We start from the raw sequence: 22706 nt of genomic DNA on the forward strand, positions 1-22706 counted from the left end.
TATCATGCTTACCGTTTCTTATCACATAATCCAAATCCAATCCAAATCCAATCCAATCCAATTCGATCCAATTAAATTCAACGCAATCCAATCCAATCCTCGCGCTAGCGCAAAATGTGGCAATGCAACGCCGGCACGTGTGAGGAGAAAAGCACAAAGAGAACAGAACTCCTGCTGGCGCAGTTTCAGGCAGGAGCGGGCGAGCACTGCGCAGGCGGGAAATTTGAATGGCATGGTGTGGTATCAGTAAGCGGATAACGGCTGCACAGCCCATTATGGCGAATCACTTCTCTGCACTTCCGACAGCTTTCACATTGAGTGGAACGGCTTTATTTTTTTCTAAAGTGGCTATCGAAAGCGCTCATTGCTGCAACTGAAAGGAAGCCGGCCAATAGCCTCTACATCCCTGTAATGACGCAATTCCAGTGGTCGAAGAACGCCAAGACCGGAAAAGAGAGAAAAATCTTTTGAGAAAGTTTCTAAGTTATCTGGCCGGCACAGAGCAGTACGTTTTGGCTGAGCTACGTCACGAACCATTAATTTAAGCACTGGATGTGTTGGTTGACTACGTTCTGCATGCAAGCATTTACGATTTCGAAAACAGTTGAAAAGAGTGCTGCAGAGCCCCTCTAAACAGTTAGGAACAAAGACTAAGATCACTTGAGTGTCCCATACATATACCCCCATACATGCGTACAACTCGCCTGGAATATATATGCTCAAATTAAAACAGTTCCCCTTAAAGATCACGCGTAGCGAGAAATCGACTTGAAGTCCTCAGTCATTCAGGATTCTCAACCGTCGATGAATACGCACTCTGCATGACACTGCTGCTATACACGCATGTCACACAAAGTTACAGTTACTGAATATATATGAATATATTCAGTGATGTCTAAATATGGCCAATGGCTAGGGGTCTACAGACACGCACAGAAAGCAAAGCACTACGCTGGTTGTCCGCGATATATGCGAAACATCGTGTGGGAAGGCTAACGATATCACCCACAAGAAGAGCGATGTGACGCAGTTGCTGGGTGGTTTACGGTGCGCCACGTCACCAGGAATTCAACACAACCTCTTGAACATGCCCACTCATAAGCGTAGCGCTGGAGTGAAGAGCGCGAGCCTGCGTCTTTTAAAGGGACACTAAAGTGTATAAGTAAGTTGGATTATTATATCGGTATAGTAGAGGGTCGTGACTACAAACACACAATTTTAAGCAGCGGCAGTTGCTTAGTAACGCAGAAAACGCCAAGTGCGTGGGAACGGGTGTTGCCCCCTCTCTTCACTTTCCTGGTCGATTTGTGACATCACGAATATTGAATGGTGAATTTCGAGACTGGTGGAAGTTGTCTAAGTGTTTTTCTGAAACAATCACTAAGGAGGGGACATGTAGACGTAAAACCAGGGAGGAAAAATTCTTTCTCCGTGCGTAAAACACATGTAAGCTGGAGCTTTTGCCGATAATGTGCTTTTTAATAGTGACAAATCTAAGCTAGCAGGCATTAAAAATATGATACGACAGTGTTGATTTCTTTGAAATGTTTCACCTTCCGGACAAGAGCATCCAAAACGTGTATGCATGCGGGTGAGAGAGAGAGAGAGAGAGAGAGAGAGAGAGAGAGAGAGAGAGAGAGAGAGAGAGAGAGAGAGAGAGAGAGAGAGAGAGAGAGAGAGAGAGAGAGAGAGAGAGAGAGAGAGAGAGAATGCATTTAATGGTAAAAGCGAGGTTAGCCGAGCCATATCGCTTAGCATGCTACGCCATATGAAGGAACGGAAACATGAGGGTTTGTAAACTAAAATAAATACCGTACTTACCCGATTCTAAGGAGGAGGAATAACATTTATTTTTAAGGGAAAGAGGAGGGGGAAAGAAGAGTGGGTGGTGGCCTCAGTCCAGGCTGCCTTCAGGCTCCCCAGCGTCCCTCGCCCGGGAGATCAGGTACTCCTGATCCTCGAGCTGGAAGCTGGTCAGCCTGTGCTCCCATTGCTCCAATGTAGGTGATGGAATTGGGTTGGGATGTTTGACGCACTCCCATAGGAGGTGATAGGTGGTGTTTGGTATATTGCATGTTGTGCAGTTGTAGGGAAAAACAGTAGGTGAAATATGACGCAAAATTGCCATGTTGTAATAAGACTGCGTTTGGATTCGGCGCCAGATTCGAGAGTCTTGTGTATTGAGTGATGGGTGAGGAGGAGGGTAAAGAAAACGCTCCCGGCGATAATGATATAAGATGTCCGTGTATGTTTTTGGGACTGGCTGGCTGAACGAGGCGCTTGGAGGTGTGTCGTCGGCCTCCCTTGGGAATGCCCGGAGTAAAATGTCGCGGGCAGCGGCGTGAGCCGCCTCATTCCCGGGGAGGGAGGCATGACCAGGTGTCCAAACAATGTGAATGGTTGGGAGAGTTTTGGCGTGTTTTAGAAGTGTGAGCGCATGCAGAGATATTCGTCCTGATAGGTAATGCCGGCACGCCTGTTGCGAGTCAGTGATGACTGGAATAATTTGCTTTTTTCTGGAGGTGGCCGCTAGGGCGATGGCTGTCTCTTCTGCGACATCAGTGTCGGTTGTTCGGACTGTTGCAGCTGAGATTGATGTCCCTTCGGAACCCACGACCACTGCAACGTGGGCCTGGCGGTCGGTATTTCTTGCGACGTCTGTATAATAGACATCCTGGTTTTCGGTGAATTTATTGCTTAAGTATCTTGTTCTTGCCTGTCTTCTCCCTTTGTTGTATTCCGGGTGCACGTGTCTTGGAATGGGGGCTACTTTGATGTTGGTTCGTATGTTTGATGGGATCCGGGTAGGCACGTTAGATGGTGCAGGGATGGGGTAACCCAGTTTGTCCAGAACCACCCGGCCCGTTGGAGTTAGAGCTAGTCGATTTAGTTGGCTTGCTCTTTGCGCTTCCAGAATTTCGCTCAATGTGTTATGGAGTCCAAGCTTGAGAAGGTTTTCTGTAGGCGTAAAAGCGGGAAGTCCCAGGGCCAGATTATACGATTTTCGAATTAGGGCATCTATTTTAGACGTTCAAGGCGCCTTCGACAACGTCACCCACGAAGCGATCCTCCAAGGACTCCGAGACACAAACTGCGGAGAAACGGCGTACAACTTTGTACGAGCGTCAGGCCGTGCCGCTAAAATTCGACTGGGTCCAATACAAACGGGCACATTCTCAACACCGTCGAAAGGCGTGCCTCAAGGCTCCGTTATTTCTTCCTTACTATTTAATATTGCCCTGCTTCAACTGCCTTTCCAGCTTTCAGAGATCCCCGAACTACATCACGCCTTTTACGCCGATGATCTTACAATCTGGACGAACACGGGGTCAGCTGGAGAACAGCAGGACAGACTTCAACAGGCCATAGACTGCGTGACGGAGTACTTGGAAAGACGGGGCCTTGCGTGCGCCCCTACCAAGTCAGCTTTACTGGTCTTTCGGCCACGCACACGAGGTAGACCACCCAACCCAACGCCCGACCCAATCGTCAGCATCGCATCCAGCCCGGTACCTCAAGTCACATCACTTCGCATTTTGGGAGTACCATTTCATGCAGACGGCTCAGGTACCGACTTACTACCGCAACGTAACACCACGGTCATGCAGTTGATGCACTTGATCCTACATATCTGCACCCAGCAGAGCGGTCTTAAAGAACAGGACACCTGCTGCATCGTACAGGCACTGCTGACCAGCCGCATCGCCTATGGCACCCCATACGTCCAACTACGCCCCAAGGTACCCGATTCTAACGCGCACTTTTTTTTCCGGAAAAATAGGTCGAAAAATGGCATGCGCGTTAGAATCGGATACGAAACCGAAATTGCCGCAACAGCGGAAATTTCGTCCCACCCATCGCCATCGCCATCTCAAGATGGCACCAAAGATTTTAGCAACAATTTTTCGGACGCATGAAGCATAGGCGTCTGGGCTTTTCTATCGGCGTTCACACAAATCGTCAAATCGTTCCACTTGCGCGCTTGATAACAGCAGTGTCAGCAGCGGCTCTCTCGCGTTTAAAACGAGCGGTCGGCTGAAGCGTGCGCCTCTGGAGAAGCTCGCGGGATGGGCTTGGGAGGCGTGGGCCACGATCCCATCGACCATGGTTGAACGTTCGTTCAGAAGTGTGGCATCGCGAACGCGCTTGACGGCACTGAGTACGAGATGTGGTCAGCGGAGAGCGACGAGGAGTGAGATGAGAGAGATTACTTCGGGAAATAAATCGCCCATTTCCCTCGCATTCGTTTTTCTTGCTCACAAAGTTCCGTGCGCGTTACAATCGGAGGTGCAAGTTTTTTCGGTTTTTTTTGCCAGAAAAATCGGGTGTGCGTTAGAATCGAGGGCGGGTTAGAACCGGGTAATTACGGTAAATAAATAAATAAATAAATAAATACATAAATAAATAATAAATAAATAAATAAATAAATAAATAAATAAATAAATAAATAAATAAATAAATAAAGAACGAGGTGATGCGCACGAGTGTTCAAGCGCATTTACAGAGTTTGGAAAGCACATACACAGAGTTTGGAAGTTGGTCACAGCACTTGTTTCAAGCCAGTACTACGCAAGAACACCAGCTTTGGTAGCCCGTACGGCCTGGTGTGGGTCTGACCACGGGCTCAAAACTGTCTCTAGTTCAAGGACTGCGTGGTGTGGCCGTCATGTTAGGACTGCTTTAGCGACGGTTGTTTTGGATTCAGCGTTTAAAGGTCCAACGAGACCAAAGATCCAACGAGACGAAAGGTCCAGCAGTGGATATTCCGTCTCGGTGCACCTTTCATCTCGTTGGACATTCAGGCTCCATTAGACCTTCCGACTTGGTGGAACTTTCGTCTCGTTGGACATTCAGGCTCGATTGGACCTTCCGTCTCGGTGGATTTTTCGTCTTGATGGACATTTAGGCTCTTTTGTATTATATGAACGTCTGAAGCACTCTACTATCACCTTCACTGCCAAATTTAGCAAATATATAGCTAGTACTTCGGCGTTTCAGGTGCGAGTGTATAACTTCGCCTAAGTACACGATAGTTTACATTTAAGTGTACTCCCGGCATTGGCCTTTCCACGTGGTCAGGAACGCTATTTCCGAACAATAGCTTCACGAAGAAGAAATGACTAGTTTACGAGATATATGCAATCACTGTCGTGTCGAATGAAGGACGCCCACAACAAACATTTTTGCGGATGCGCTGGGTTCTACTTTATGCCTGTGTGTGCCTGCGTTCGGGTGTGCGAGATTTATTAAATTCACCTTAGGAAGAAAGCCCCATTCGCCTATGTCAAAATAACATCTTCTTACGAACGAACTCAAGTTCCTTCCCGCCGCATGCACACGTGTAGCACCTAAACAAGCGCACCTGAAACCTGCGAACATTCACTTCCTCAATTGTGCACTTTGCTATTTTTCATTTATAGTTTAGGTGGGTTTGCGGGAGTGCACAAGCCCCCTTTATACCACTCAAATAACTTCGCCATTTCTACCTGGGAGCCTAACTATTTATAAATATCAGACATTACCCCATTTTACTGCGCCGCCTTTCGACCCTGCGCAAGACTGTGCGCAAGACCGGCCTCACCAGAATGAATAGATAAAGGCTGCAAGTCTGAGTTTGGTTCTACGGTGATTGTTCAACTGTTTTAAGGAACTGAGCAAGTTAAATAACAGAGGGATATTGACCATCAAGGTCGGCAGTGCAGCTCATTTACGCCACCCTTCTACAGAAGTGTTGTTCTCGGGCCTCAATTGCACAGCAACCGACCATTAGGCTGTTGGGTCGGGGGTTCGGTGAAAGCCTATCGAGTTCTTTATTGCAGTTCCAAGACAAAGCTTCGCAGTTCATTTTCGTCCACTTCTTGTAAAAGCCAGAGGCACATATTTGTGGCAGAATAGCGGCGGCACGTTTTAACAGGTCTGTGGGACGTCTGCGCACGTATTCGACGGCTTAGCGGACGGCAATACCTGCGCGATTTGTGTTGGCCATGGTGTCAGCCGAGGGTTGCGAATACCCGCCAAATTCTTGACGCATTTAAATATGACTAATCGAATTCAAAACAGCGCAAAAAGAGGGGACAACAAACGACGACACGCGGCGCTGTTTTTTGCACGTCTTTATGCGCTGTTTTGAAGTAAGTTAGTGTGCACCAACTAGCCCAAACCCCCGTTCTAACGCAGTTCTAATGTGACGGGGACCGGATTTTCTTTTCGGAAAGCAGGAATATGCACCCTTAACAACATGAATGACCACAAACATATGCAGACCACCTGTGACGTTGTTCCATACAACCCACCTTGTGTATTGAAGTCGAATTACCTATAAGAGGACGGTGAAGTGATTTGTAAACATGGCGGGATTACTTGCGGAGATTGTAGTCTGGAGTCCCTAGACCAGGTTTCGACCACTCTGGGTGCGTTTACGCGGCCTTCTTAGTAGAAAAGTAAATTTTAAAGTGATGTCTTAATCTCTGCATGCTCCTTGCCGATTTCCTATGACGTTTCGTATGACGCTTACTGTTGTAAGCTCAGCTTGACCACGCCTACTGCAGCTCCCCGACCCTAGGCCGGCAGCCGGCGGGCCGTCGCAATTGCTTTGCTCAGCTAAAACTAAGCCATGGCAGGAATTGTTACCTGAAGAATATGGGTTTATTTTGCTAGTTTCTAAAATGTCCAAGTCAATGTATCTCTACGCTAGCGCACATGCAAAACGTATATATTGGCTTCCGACGCTTCGCTGAGTTCGCTTCACGGGAGCTGTAAGCTGCATTTGACCGCGCAACTTGTACGCTAGTGGAAAATTTAAGGCCGACAAAAAGTGGGAGAAGATTCAGCGAATTTAATGCAGGTTATAAGGTAAAAAATCAACCAATACCCTTTTTGTAAAGCGTAAATCTAAGCTACGGGAAACACTTTTTTGCGCAGGCCCGGTGAGCTAGCACTGTCTGTTTTTTTATTGGCGGGGGGTGGGGGCACGAAGCTGCGTTGGTGCAGAGCCTCTATAAAGTGGAAAGTGAGCCACCAGAGCGGCTGCACCTGTTGGACATGCGTGTCTGGTTGCTGAAGTTTTGACGGCTGCCTTATTGTAGCTGGTGTGGTGTTATCTTTCTTCGATAACTAATTTTTGTATTTCATAATAACCGCAAGTTTTTCATGCAGTAAATAAAAAGAAAAGTGGCATGCACGAGTGCTCTGAAGCACTAGATGCACTGGACCGTAGCAGGAGGTTCGAACCTCCAGTTGAATTTTTTTTTTGCATTTGATTTCTTTTTATATAGGCAATGATTTGTCTACTGCATTCACCATTTCGCGCTGCAAACATCATTGCATTATGAGCGAGTTTAGAGACTGCGTGCAGACAGACACTGACGCGCTGGCGAGTTTTTGTTGGCGTGGTGCTGAAATATTACGGCAGCTTGCTGGCCCACTGCAGAATACGCCGACTGCCGGCCTAGTGCGAACGCGCCTCTTACGACAGGCAGACGAACCAGCAAGCTCCGAAGTTGAGGGAGAAGCGCGTCGCAGTTGAGCGTCTCCGGTCCATGGTGCGGAGGGCGTGCAGTCACTGCGAACGCCTCAACTAGTGAACATTACGACTTTAAGCGCGGCTGGCAGCCTTATCTGACCTATCATGCAACCGACAACAACATCCAACCAGCAATAAAGTTGGATGCCAAGCATGTTGCTGTGGGGAATCAAAAGAGAAACTGGTTTAAACAACCCTCCAAAAAAAGACAACAACTATATTCCGATACATGTGCTTGTTGCCAATAGTGCTAAAGTTTCTTCTAAAACAATAACACTGACAAACAATCAACTGCGCATATATAAATTTTAAAATCTTGGGCATCGTCCAAGCACATCGCGTGACGTTTCCTACGATGCGAACTTGTCTTGAATTTCAATAAACCTTATGCAAAAACTGGCGCCCTCTTGCGGGAACCGCGTGCGCTTTCGCCATGTTGGGGGATTCCCGGATCTCCAGATACCGCTGTGTACATGATAGCCCGGGGTTAGCGACGCGCACGTCGGCATTTATCGTTGTCCAAGATGCCCAAATACTGCCGTGTAACTTGCTGTGCACAAACATGATACGAGGACGACCACCGAAATAGCGTACACATATTTTTTTTAAATTTCTTAACGGAAGCATGACTCGAGCCCTGCGTGAAGTCGCTTGCGGGTGATCGACTTCCCTTCGCGCAGTAAAATTATACCTAGATTGCATGCACAGTCACGAAACGAATAATATGTGCAGGACTAAGGAGATCCCACAGTGAGCTATTTGCTAGCCCTGTATTTGCCGCGGAGCACTCCTCCGTGCTGGTAGTTTAGGCGCCCTGCATCAGTCAGCTCGTACCTTATCGTGCGGGTAGTTTTGAGTCTGCCGTTCGTGCTTTGCGCGCCCGCGTTCTCATTTTTTTCTGGACGTTCGGTATGCTTTTATGGAAGTACTACGCATTCTTTCGTTTGCCAAACGTTACAGGAAATAAGGGATCCGCGAGAGTTGCAACCTTCTGTAGCGCAATGAGTGGCGCAAGTAACGTACGTAGTAATTTCGTGTATCGGTCATTTACCGCTCGTCGCCTGCTGTTCGACCGTAGTCTATTTTCCCAAGACCAAAATTTTCGAGCGGAATTTTCTAAGCGGTAGTGTGCACCCAGTTTTGTTGCCCACGGCGCGAGCAAAGGACGCTCAGCAATCGCCGCGAGGCACGCGCTCACGAACGCTCGGCATTTTCTCGCTCTTGAAGGTTTTCGCAGTTTTTTTGTTTTTTTTTTTTTGCTAAAGCCTTTGCGTGTGCTGGGGACGCTCGGCGGTCACCGCGAGGCACGCGCTCACCAACACTCGTCAATTTATTGGTAATTTAATTATTAACTGGCAATTTATTGATGATTATTGGCAATGTTTAACGCGTTACACGCCACACACGTTACGCATTACGGCCAGCTACAACAGCTCCGCTGTTAAAAATGCCAGATATGCAATTTATTTTGTTAAGTGTTTTTTTTTTTTGCAGGTTTCCTCTGCGTCCCAGAGGATGCTTAGGCTATCGCGAGTGCCCCCCTCCACCATTTCAAGCTCATGACAGCCCACAAGTTTCGAAGCGTTTCAGGAATGACCTCCTGAGAAACCCACATGATGCGAACCAACACGGATGTACTTTCAATGTTTGCGTTCTCAAAGCAAAAAAAAAAAAAAAAAAAAAAAAAAACTCCCTCCTCCCCTCGCGGGAACCCCTGTGTAGATGCGACGCATAGGCGGAGCGGCGAAGGGACTGCGTTTTATAGCGCGCATAACGTTGAGGGGACTGCGTAAGCCGGTCCCACTCGATGACGACGTTGGCGTACTTGTAAAGCGGCGTGGACTCTAGGTGTTTGAGCCAAGCGTGGATGTTGCTTCGCCGGAGAACGGCACACCGGTTGGTTATATGCGCAGCGCGCCCGACGGAGAGGAAACCGCGGAAGAGAGGGTACTGCACATGAGCCGGCCCCAGCGTGTCTGCCGCGGCTATGACGCAACACAATCCAACACAATCCACTTTAATCCAATCCAATCCAAATCCAATCCAAGCCAAGCTAAGCCAATCCAATCCAAGCCAATCCAATCGAATCCAATCCAATGCCCCTCGCGAGAGAGTGTTCGCTATCGGAGAGGAGAGGGGGTGAGCGGCGGAGAGCGCAGCTAGCGCGGCAAGGAGAATGGGGGAGGGGTGGACAACGCCACCGCCGCCGACGACGACGACGCCGGAGGGACAAGGCGAGTGAATCAGATGCTCTGCATCTAATAAAGAAGAAATGCGACAGCCTCCAACAGCTTCCCTGCCGGTGCCTCCCTGACTGATTATTCGATGCATAAGCGCATTTACGAAGTCGCCCGAAAATGTGGGCACACGAGAAAGGTCCACAGATCACTCTTCGCTTATTTTGCTGCGCTTAAATCTGAATATAAAAGGGTCGCCAAGCCGAGAAAGCCCCTCACACGCTCCGTACTGAGCAATCCCGCGACCGCCATCCCCTAACATGGCGTCGAGTGCTCGTTTCCTTTTTCTTCCGGTAGATGGCGGCACTTTTGCATAAGGTCTGACGCTGTTTAGCGTTTTAAATTTCATGCATACGCCATTGCGCTTTTGTCATTGCTATTATTTATTTAGAAAAACGTTTAGTGCTATTGGCACGCAGTGAAATTGTGAAAATGTATTTTTGTGGTATATTTTGAGGGAGTTCGAGACAATTTCGGTTTCGGTTCTGCCGTGCAATACGTCCATGGTTTCTGACGTTATCTGTATTCGCGAATTGGTCATACTTCAGAAATCGTCATGATCCGCTATTCACATGTTGTTAACTGCAGAAATGGGTCACATAATACTCCTTGCCTGCTCAAAGCTAACAAGTATAGTTTTATGCAGTAAGGAAGGCCGAGCCGAGGCGGACGCAGTGGCTGAACTCCGGTGCTCCAGTTCATCGGAGATGGTGAACCGGGAGACGTCTCTCCCGTACCTATGGATTTCACCTACTTGTCTTTTCTCCGTAGTATCCGCCGCGTCGCCGGCGAATCGGCCAATTAAACACATTCGGCCACTAAAAAAGGCCTCTCTCTAACTCAACCCCCACAGTAGATGCCAACGCTTTGCGCTTCATCATATTAGGCTTCGGTAACATGAAACGAGGCTTACAAATAACAAGTACATATGTTGACGCCCAATCACGTTATATGGGACATTTGCAACATGGTTTTAGCACTAAAAATAAACGAACACAAGAAAGAGGACCGGGCAGGCGCTTCCAACATTGCATCGGACATTGCTGTTTACTTGTTGGATTGCAGTACTTTGAGCTGCTAAGCTGAGCATTGCTTGAATAACGTTTGTGCAGCCCCCTAAAATATCTGATGAGTGGCTACTACGTTTCTTCTGGCTGTATTATCGAACGGAAATGTGTCCGTGCTGAAGACCGGTCTGCTACTTCACCCTGCGAAATGGTTTTACTGTTCACAATAGAAGATTCAGTTGGTTTCATTTCTTTATTATGTATATTACTTCGCTTTTAATTTGCTTTAGATTTTCTACTGGCGTACCCGTCGCACAGGCATATGCAGCTTACTGCGAAGTGTTGTACGTCAATTATATGAAACAATACTTGCTCGCTAGAAATGGTCATCATAATCGTCATCATCATAAATCTACTCAGGTCCACTGCAAGACGAAGGCCTCTCCTCCAATCGCTCATGTGCTACGCTGCTCGAGTTCAGAGTTTACCAAGCAATTTCTTTATTTTATCCGGTTATCCGGTCCGTCTCTGAAGTCAAAAACATGTGAACAGGGGGTCATGGTGACTCTTGAAGTATGGCCAATGCACGATCACCAATATCGTTGGAAACCATGGGCGTGTTGCACGGCGAAACCAAAACCGAAACTAGTTCGAACTCTCCGAAAATAAACTGCAGTAATTTTATTCCGACACATACTTGTTGCGGATTCCACTAAAGTATTTACTAAAAAAAAACGTCTTTTACACAAACGCAGGTGCGCACGCATGTACCATAAAATTTTGGCCGTCGTCCATTACATCGCAAGATGAGTTGGCGTAATTTCGTGTTACTGCTGCAGTTGTTGCGGCCGCCGCAGACCTCGCATGGTATGTTTTCTTCTTTTGGGTTTTAAAGCTTAAATACGGTATTAGAGACTGCAAATACGAAGAAAAACATGTTTACTTGCGTTCGTCTATGCAATGCAAACACAGTCCCAAGGTAAAGAAATAAAAAAAAGGGGTTGGTTGCCACTTAGCAACCAATTAACTGGGGTGTGTAGTATTGTTAAAATTCCAAATCAATTTTTTTTCTTGGCGTGTGCAATGTTCAAAGTACCCTCCATGGGCTCCCCTTTCACTAAGAAGCTCAATGATTAGCGAAAAATGGAGAAAGTCACACACTGGTGTGACAATTTGGCGCGGAGCTCACAATAGTCTAAAGGTATTGCTGTCTTTGCAAACATTTATATTAGAAATGCATTTGTATAACAATCTCATGTTAAACCATTTAATCTCTAGAATATGGCAGCTCAGTGCATGAATAAGGTACTGCTCTAGTGAACACGAAGTTTCGGCTTGTTTCCTGGAAACGACTTTTTCAAGTAAAAGCAATGAAGCTGTTGGAAAATGTGATCTGGTTGAGAAGACGCAGACATCGAAGCCACCTGACAGGCAGCGAGACTCGTGACACCATCTTCTTCCTCTACCGAATTACCTCCTCATTAAACCGCTGTCCTCTAACATACGTCTGCTTCCTGGTCTTCAACAATTTGGTGCCGTGACCAGGATCGAAGGATTACACCGTTGAAGACCCCTACCGATGAAGCAGGCCCATTGAAGAGGACGCGGCTACCAACAACGACGCATCGCCCCAGCTCCTGCTAGAGCGGCACCTCCGCGTACCGCGTGTCATCATGGACCTGCTCAAACGAAAACGTGCTGCTCTACGCGCCTCAACTACACGGATCATCAACGACATGAAGACCACAATGGAGAGTACCCCGCTACCGATGGGTGAGCTGGCGGAACAGCTAAATGTGCTCAAATTGAAAGAGACTTCTTTAAACGATATGGACAAAGAAATCGAGGGTCGCGTCCCCGGTGAGGAATTAGACGACGAGTTGACAGCCGTGGAACACTACCGTGATTCCATCGCACGCATGATTTTCCGCGCTGAAGGGCTTCTTGTAGACGCGTGCCTTTTCATGGCGGGTAATACAATACAGGCTGCCAGCTCACCTCCACAACGAGTTCAAGTTCGATTGCCCAAACTTGAGATAGAACCTTTTCACGGGGAATTTGCTCAGTGGCCTGCATTTTGGGACCAGTTTAAATCTACGATCCATAAAAACCCATCACTAGCCAACGTTGACAAACTCAAGTATCTGCACAGTTATCTGAAGGGGAATGCGCAAGGCGTCATCAGGGGATTACCAATAACTAACGACAGCTACCCCATAGCCATCGATATGCTGCAGCAACGATTTGGAGACAAGACCCTGATAATCAACGACCACATGAGAAAACTTCTAAACCTGCCAAAAGTAGCCTCCTGCGACGACTTGAGTGGCCTTCAGACGCTCCATGAACGTGTGCAGAGCCACGTCAGGTCGCTAAAGCATCTCGATGTTCACATTGATTCCTACGGAGTGATGTTAAAGGCTGCGATATTGCAGAGTTTACCGTATGAGCTCGTGCTCAACTTTAACAAGTTAACGTTGACGGAAACATCAGCACGAGAACCGAGATGTGAAAGGCCCGATGAAGTATCGACGTTACTTGACCTGTTGAACCTAGAAGTAAGGAGTCGGGAGATTACTTCCGTTATGACTGGATCTGCAATCGACACACCACGGATGCAAGTGAAGGACAACACTCAAGGGTCTGCTTCGACATTAACCGTTAGGTTGTCCCACAACTGTTGCCTTTTCTGTGAATCGCACGACCACATCACAGAGAACTGCCAGGCTCAACTTACACTAGACGAAAAGAAAGCCAAGTTGAAACAACACGGATGTTGCTTTCGGTGCGCTAGGCGTTTTCACCGCGCCAAGGAGTGCAGGAGTACGAGAAGGCTTTCATGTAAAAATTGCAATGGACGCCATATCACTTCCTTGTGTGACCCAGCGTGGAAGCGCCGACCGCTTGAAAGATTGCCGGCGTCCAGCTCGTCAACGGAATCAAAGACCTCCGACAGAATTGTTCTGCTTCAGACAGCACATGTCTGGATTACGGGCACTTCACGCAAACATCTCGTGAGACTCTTATTCGACGGAGGTAGCCAACGTAGTTTTATAACCGAAAGGCTGTCGAGGAAGCTACGATCCAATGTACTTGCAGAGGAGGAGATGACGATGTCCGGTTTTAGAAATTCGTCCTTTCAACGCAGGCGATACAAAAGAGTACAACTCACCCTCTACAGCCAGTACGACTGTCGCGAATTTGAAATCGAGGCACTTGAAGTACCTGAGATAAGCAAGGACCTGCCTCGGTTAACGGAACAGACGATTCTTCAGGAACTCTATGCCAAAGCGATGCCATTCGCCGACTTCTCCTTTGAAGCTCAGCCCGAACCAGGCATTAGCCTACTTATCGGAGCGGACTTTTACTGGAAACTTGTGACTGGGGACATTCGGCGCCTTAGTGAAAATCTCACCGTCGTGAAAACAGTCTTCGGGTGGACGGTGCACGGAGGTGCGACATCCATCTCTCCGATCGTCGACTTCAAAGAAATGAGAAGCATGCACGTGGCAACTAAAGCGCCTGCAAATGAGCAGAAGAAAGCCATTTCGGACCTTGACCACCTAGGAGTTACGGCCGAGCGAGAACTTTCCGAAGAAAGTACAGAGAACTTCAAAGCTTTCAAGCATGACGAAGATGTTGACAACTCAGGCGGGGAAAGCGCCTCTACATCAGAAAATGCAAACCTTTGTTGCGGTAGTGCTGAAATCGACTTCTGCAGATCAAACATCCCTCTCGCACGATTTACCGCTTGGAAGAAGACGTTAACTGATTGCTGCAAGAAACCGAAGCCTAAACGCGAGAGTTATCTCAAGAAAAAAGCATCATGAATATGTGAAGGGAATTGGATCCCATGGACGCACGAAATGCATGGTTGTTTTCTAAACAACTCCGGAAGCTTAAACTTCATAGCTGCGCAGGTTCCCTGGTGGGGAGGCTCTTGGAAAAGATTGATTCGGCCAATGAAAGTGTGAATGGACACGTTCGCTTATGCGTGGTGCTTGCATTTACCGCAGACTTTGAGACGGACAATTCATTCAGCGACTTCAGCGCCTTAATGCTACAGACGTAATTGCACAGCGTACTGCCATTTTTAGAACTTAGACATGTGAATCCAACCAGATCCATAATATTTGGCCGGCCGGAGCCTGTTGGAAAATGTGATCTGGTTGAGAAGACGAAGACATCGAAGCCACCTGACAGGCAGTGAGGCTCGTGACACCATCTTCTTCCTCTACCGAATTACCTCCTCATTAAACCGCTGTCCTCTAACATACGTCTGCTTCCTGGTCTTCAACAGAAGCAAAACGATAAATTAGCATAATCAAAAACTTACATGTACATCGAGTGTTGCGCACGTACAAATGAATAATGCGTCATAGATTGGTCCGTAGCCCCTCCTCCCACTCCCACGGCTGTCCGCAAAGACTCACAGTACCTGTTGCTGAGAAATTTCCAGTTTCAACTAAATTTTAACTCGAAGGTGAGAAAATGTTTTACGGATCACTTTCCGCCGTCCATCCATGTAATACACTACAACTGTACAATAATGAACGGATTTATTTAAAAAAAAATGGAGCGAAAAAGCAACAGGGCTGGTTGCCGATGCTGAACCGACTAAATTATGCATTCCGCTGTCTCTCGAGCTGCTTTTGTCTGCACGTTTATTCCCGTCAAGCTTAACTTGAATCAAGTTTCTTAGTGCGCCGGCCTACTCAATAGGATACATCATGCGTTGATTTCAAAGAAAATGGCAAGTGCAAGAAGTTTGTTTTCTAGCCTATGGTTAATCATCGAAATATGATTTTCTGACGCCAATCTTCACTTGTATTTAGTGATGCTACCACACTGTGTGTGACGAACCCAGCGGATTATACCCTGATGAATTGCAGTACTCAAAACGAAACTTTATTGTTTGTTTTACTGGCATACAATATTGCTGAAATTGACCAGGACATCGCGGGACACTACGCTCACATACCCGATGGGGTGTCTCAGGGGCTAAGGCGCGTGGCTGCTCAGCACGAGGTCGCGGGTTCGATTCCCGGCCGCGGAGGCCGCTTTTCTGATGGTGGCGCAAAGCGAAAACGCATGTGTGTATGAGATGTCGGCGCACGTTAAGGATCCCTAGGTGGTCAAAATTAATCCGGAGCCCTCCACTACGGCGCGCCTCATCGCCCGCGTTGCTTCGGCGCATTAAACCCCACAATCAGTCATCAATACGCTCACGCTTGTGCTGCCGAACCCGAGGTCGCGAGTTCGATTCCTGGCACGTGGCGGCCACTTTTAAGATGGAGGAGAAAAGCGAAAACGCCCGTGTATTCGAGATTTCAGCGCGCGTTAAAGATCCCTAGGTGGTGAAAATTAATCCGGAGCCATCCGCTACGGCGCGCCTCATCGCCTATGTGGCGCCGGCGCATTAAACCCCACAATCAATCAATCAATCAATCAATCAATCAATCAATCAATCAATCAATCAATCAATCAATCAATCAATCAATCAATCAATCAATCAATCAATCAATCAATCAATCAATCAATCCACTTACGTGCAACAGGTTACATGGAGGCAAAACTGAGTCCTACATGCATACATGCATAAGACTAACAAAATTGTCAAAACGGTCAGTTAAGTTCGATGTTGTAAAATGTTTACACAACTGACTCAAACCCATTCCTATCCGCTTTATCCGAATAAGCGCACTAAACTTATCTTATTGTTGGACCTTTCGTCTCCGTGGATCTTTCATCTCGATGGACATTCAGGCTCGATTGGACCTTCAGAATCGGTGGATCTTGGACAGGTTGTAAATTTGTCTCGTTGTCTCGTTGGACAGGTTGTAAATTGTATTTGAACACCGCGCTGAACTGTCACGTGGTTGCAATGAGCCGCGCAAGGAAGATGACGATGAAGAGGATCTGTACGAGCAGCACGCAGCGCGTGCATCGCTTTTCGCTTTGTCTTTTGGAAAAGGAACACGACGTTCGTTGAAATCGATGTCGGCTTTTGCGTCTCTTTTCTTCGGCGCCACTAAATCCGAGGCGCGGTTTTCCCACATCGATTTTTGATTCTTACGACCCGGGAATCAAGTCAGCGGCACGAGCCTTTTATTTCCGGCGTGGGTAAGCTGCACTTCGAGTTGGACCGGCATGGAACGAGAGAAGCACAAGCGGGCCTCACGACGAGCCATGAACACGAGGATCATCAATGAAGTCAACCAGGTGCTCCAGTCGAATCAGTACGAGCTTTCGGGACTTCGAATCCTGCACGCCCGCCTGCGTGCCAGCAACTTGGAGCTTCGAGCCCTGAACAACTAAGTTGAAACACACCTGGACGCCTGGCTGACGACCTAGCGGCGGACGGCTACGACGTGGTCACGCAGTACGACCACGCCGCGAACAGCAAGTTGGCGTTGCTCGAGCACCACATTGACGTACTGCAGACCGCTGCAACGCCTCCGCCTTCGGTCCAACCTGCAGCAGCGGCTACTGCGTCTTCAGAGACAGCACTTAACGGACACCAACTCCCTCCGCGTGAGTTCGGAGCGAGGCTTCCGTAGTTGCAGCTTCTTCGGTTTGACGGCGCAGTGACAAAATGGCAGCCCTTTTGGGACACGTTTCGGAATTCAGTGCACGAGAACACGAAACTGTGCAACGCTGATCGTTTCCACTACTTGATCTCTGTGATGAGGTACAGGACAGAGTGGTGTGTGCGCCAGAAGTCGTCGACTACAAGAAAGTTTCATAGATCATTTAGCAGGGCGGGGACAATCTGCCTCCGGGGGTATGTGCCGTCTAAGTGTCGCCTCAAAGTGGACCGTGAAGATAGCGGATGCAATAATGTGACGTCGGAAAAGGCAGAGGAAGAGGAGATCGTGGCTGGTGACGAAGCACAGTGGAATCGGTGGAACCGCGCTCTGAGGTCTGCCTGAAAAACGCGGTAGCCGTGGTCTGCCGAGACCGTCGTTAAGGACGCCTGGAGACCCAGCCAGGCTGCAGGGACAGCCGTGCCTGCAAGCTGGCCGTCGACGACCGTGCATTAAATCGCCGGCATCGACTGGACGACGTGAAGACGTGTCGGTTCCCGTGGCAACCACCAAGAGATCGCCGACAACCGGGATAATAGCAGCATCGACTGCATCGACAGTGCCAGCGCACGTGAGACATTTGATTCCCTACCGGTTCCTGTTGAAAGTGAACTTGAACGAGTTAGTTTTTCACCCTAGTAGAACTCTGTGTGTTTAGGATTGAGTTAAGTGTCTAAGTCTGGTAGTAACTGTACGTTCATATCGTCAGCTCGTTTCGCCCAGATAAGTCTTCGTCTCCGTCTCGTACGCCCTTCTCAAGCGCCTGTCTCGTGTGTGCGACGCAAGTCTCCAGTTCTAGCCATTAATACCACTACAATATCCCTTCTGGACGAATCTGCTACGCAAGCCATTGCTGAAATTCAGGTGACCGACTCCTGCTATAATGAAGGGCTAGAAATTCTCAAGCGATGGTTTGGGAACGTTAAAGGTATCGAGAACAAATACCTGGAGAATTTGCGAATGCTCAAACCTGTCAGCTCAGCTAGCAACGTGCCGGCTTTGCGCAAGCTTTTGGGCACGGTGGAATTGAACAGACGGGGTCTGCATAGTCTAGGAATCACGGAGTCTTCGTACGCAGCAATGCTAAACGAAATGCTGCTCAAAGTGATCTCAGCCGACATGGTAATAGAGTACTACGAAAAAGAAAGCACGGAGAATGCGACAGGAACCAGCCCGGCTTCGTCTGATGAACTTGACCAGCTACTCAAGTTTCTACGAATCGAGGTAGAGTGCCGAGAAAAGACTTTTCTGATCAATAGTTGGTCGAATACATCAGAAAGCAATGTTCCAGTCTACAACCGATCTCCCAAGGAGCCTTCTCCGACTCCTGCCGCATGGGCTGTTCAGAACAGGATTCAGAACAGAACAGAACAGAACTGTCTTTTCTGCTGCGCCACCAAGCACAAGACTGAGGACTGCACGAGCGACATGACCTTGGCAGAGAAGCGCGAACAGTTGGCGTCCGACGGTCGGTGCTTCAGATTCACGGCAAAAGGTCATCTAGTTCGTGACTGCAGACGAAGAGTCCAATGTCAGGCATGCAAATGACGACACGCTTCATCTATGTGCGACGGTCGTAATATAAACATGCCATCCTCAACTAATGGTCAGCAGCTGAATGTTACGATGCGAGTCGCCGCCCAGAATGCTTCAGCTCCTGGACTCATCAATGACGTGCTACTACAAATGTTTCGAGCATGAATGATGGCGTCAGAGCGTTGTTGCCACGTGCGCGGAGTCATCGACAATGGGAGCCAGCGAACCTTCGTCAAGGAGAGTGTTGCTTCCAAGCTGAAGCTCGCTACTGTCGGCGAGACGTAACTCTCCATCAGTGCCTTTGGAAAAGGGAGCGGACCGAAACGACGTTACAGAATAGTGAAGTTTACGCTCCGCAGTCAGCACGACAACCTTACGGCAGATATCGAAGGCATAGTCGTACCTTTCATATGCGAAGAGATGGCCGAACCGCCTAGTGATATCCCGTTTCACCAAGCCATGGCTGCTGAAGGAAACCTTCTGGTGGACGAAGCCGTTTATCCCGGCATTAATCATGAGCCAGGCGTGGGTGTTCTCATTGGCTCAGATCAACTCTAGAAGTTGATGCCGAGCACGAGAGAAACTAAGTGGGACGAAGACAACCCAGCATTGGTCGCCACTAGCACAAAAATGGGCTGGACTCTGCAAGGCCCTTTACCTAGCGGTGGAGGTACACGCAACAAAGCGAGCAGCTAAGTGTGCGCCCTTTGAACTAATTTCCACTTTAACGGCGAGATTTTTCGGCCACTGCAAAGAGTTTGGGACCTCCAAGACCAAATTCCTCAGGCGCATTCCTCTGAAAAGACCAATCCGGACGACCTGGTCAGCAAAGGCATATCTGCACAGAGCCTGCTTATGAATAACATGTGGCGACATGCGCCTGAATGGCAAGCTGGTGCCGAAGAAGCGTCGCCGCAAGGCAACGGTATTTCCGGAGAGTCGTCGGATGTTTTACGTGACTTTTCCCAGGTGACCCGCACTCACGACCTGCAACCTTTTTTGGGAAATCATGGGATCGTAAGAATCAATACACGTTCTGAGAACGTGGTGGCTTAAAAAGAGGCAGTGTACCCGATCCTGCAACCCCCCAATTACCATTCCCGGAACCTCACCACCGACAGCATGCACCGAACTATCCCCACAGTGATGTCAACGACACTACTTTGGAGCTGCGTGAACAGTTTTCGGTTATTAAGGGCATACAGTGTGTGGGAAGTGTGATGTCTAAGTGCAAAGTCTGTGCCGGTACAGCTGTTGTGCCCGTTGGAGTCGGGGGAGGGAACTTGGAACTTCGTCGGGCGCGGAGGGTGCCGTAAACTGTAGATAACCACGGTGTACTCATCGAGAAACAATCATGTTAGGGCATGTAAGGTCGCTTTACCAGGAGGTAGAGAAGTGACTAGAACAGTACAACTCTTGTGCCCGTTGGAGTTGGGTGAGTGAACTTTGTCGGGCGCGGAGGAGGTTTTAAATTGTATTTGAACATCCCCCTGAAGGGTCGCGTGGTTGGAATGAGCCGCGCAAGGAAGAGGACGAGGAAGAGAATCTGTACGTGCAGCACGCAGCGCGTGCAGCGCTTTTTGCTTTGTCTTTTGGAAAAGGAACACGACGCTCGTTGAAATGTATGCCGGGTTTTGCGTCTCTTTTGCGTCTCTTTTGCGTATGCCGGGTTTTGCTCGATTGTACCATCCGACTGCGTGGACCCTTCGTGTCTTTGGTCATTCAGGCTCGATTAAACCTTCCGTCTCGGTGGATCTTCCGTGTCGCCGATCACGTGACGGATTGGACCTTCCGACTCGGCGGATCTTTTGTCTCGTTGGACATTCAGGCCAGAAGCGGGACTCGGCGTTCGGTGGGAGGCACGCGCTCAAGAGCACTAGACATTTTCTTGGTATTTTTTCCTGCAACTGCGAACTTACGGCTTGCACAACAGCTCCGCTATTTAAAAAATAACTGCAGTATTCAAGACGGGATTTGTATCGTTTAATTGCGGATCACTTTAGGGGCCCGGCTTGTGGTCGTAGCTCGTCGGTTGTCACGGTATCTAGATACCGCTGTCATGCGGCGTCCCGCATCCAAACAGAGGCTTCGACAAGATACTCGCCTGTACCTCGATTCAGCCGTCCGGCCAAAAGGTAAATGAATACTTGAGTAGGAGATTTATATAGGCAGAACCTTTCGAAACTCCTGGAACCGGTGGCACTGGTCGTACATGTCCTGATTACTTAGCGCAAAGAAAGCTGCAGGTACATTTGCGACAAAATATGTACAGGTGCCCCAAAAATAATACGGAGCACGGGAGCGGTGGCCGGAGCGCGCAAAACTGCATGCCAGCGCGATCTATGCGTAGATGCGCCGCAAATAGCGAGAGTGCGTGGGTGGCGTGGGCACATCCGGCTGGCCCCTCTTGATGTTCTGACGTTCGTCTTATCGCCGGCTAAAGGGAAGCCGCGCTGCTGCCACCCCGGCTCGGCAGGGGCGCTTTCGGAGCTTCACGAAGGCCTGTTTCCGCAGAGCCAGCGAAGAAAGCTTCATCTTCAACGGGGTCCGCTTTCTGCTTCGTCATGAATGCCACCGGTTTCACTATGGGTGCCTGCCGTGCTTCGCGATCCGCTTGATTTCGAATCATGTGGCTAGAATAATGCCTGGCTCCAGCTAGCGCATAAAATGAGCAAAAAACAAAAATTTCATGCGCGTACTGGCTGCGTTGCTGCGAAGGTTCTAAGCGCCGCTCAAAAGAATAGACCCTATGCAAAATGCGCCCCGCCATCTCACGTCGACTCCGGTAACTAGGTCCGCCATTTTGGTACGGTCGTTTGAAACCGAAACCAATTAGCAAATCATAGAAGGCGGGCATTGACCGCTCTTGGTGATGGACTACAATGCTTCGTGCCGCAGTGCACGCAATTTGGAAATACCGGTCCAAATGGAGAAAAGGTACGTGAAGTTCCACGCTTTTGAACGAACTTTCTGACGCGAACTATGCTGGCGCGAGCAACCTTTGTGACACGCTGGGCGCGGTGCGCTGGGAGCGAATATTTGTCGTTGGTTCGCTAAGCGCGGGATTCCGTAGTCGCTTTCCTGATGAAAACTACAGCTGCGTTGGAGTTCTGTGGTCCAGCCTTTGTATTCGAAATGAAGCCTGAGCGTGCGCCACCTATTCATGCGACTAACAGCGGCGCTCGACCGGGAAAACAGTACCACACGTTGCCAAAATTAGGCTGTTTCTTTACTCGTCCCTGTGGCTCTGCGCCCGCTTCATTTAATTGTTAAATGTTGCCGCTTAGCCCCTACACGAGCCTTTATATTACCTAGGGCTGTAAACAAACTTTTCTTACCGCACTACGCCGTCACGGCGCGGTTGAAAATTTCCTCTGTGGCGGGCGCGCATGGTATGGGAGTGTGTTGTTGGTTTCTTTTACGTTGCATTTAGCCGCGTGTCGTTGCAGAAGTGGCGTACACTGTTTTATGATGATCTAACAGTGGAAAATTCGAGATTTTGCCCTTGGTTCCTGATTTGCCGGGCTGAAAGGTTTGTTGTTACGTCAAGTTAACTTGGTGCCCATTGTCGATCATTTCAGCCACGATGTTTTTACTGTCGAATATTTTGCGACTAAAATACACACTCACTCCTCTAGTTTGTCACATGCTGCATGCATGCCTCCGACGTAATGAAAGTGGCCATTGATGTAGGTAGCTGAGACAATTTTCAAGTTTTATTCAAAAAAAGAAAACGGCCAGAGTTGCATCAGGCCGCCGCGCATCAGCTTGAGTGCTTTTGCATTTTTTGTATCCACAGTGAAAATCCCAGTAAATT

This window comes from Haemaphysalis longicornis, unplaced genomic scaffold (genome assembly GCF_048455015.1).
Source record: "Haemaphysalis longicornis isolate Haplotype H1 unplaced genomic scaffold, Haemaphysalis longicornis Haplotype H1 scaffold_2, whole genome shotgun sequence".
Taxonomy (NCBI): Eukaryota; Metazoa; Arthropoda; class Arachnida; order Ixodida; family Ixodidae; genus Haemaphysalis; species Haemaphysalis longicornis.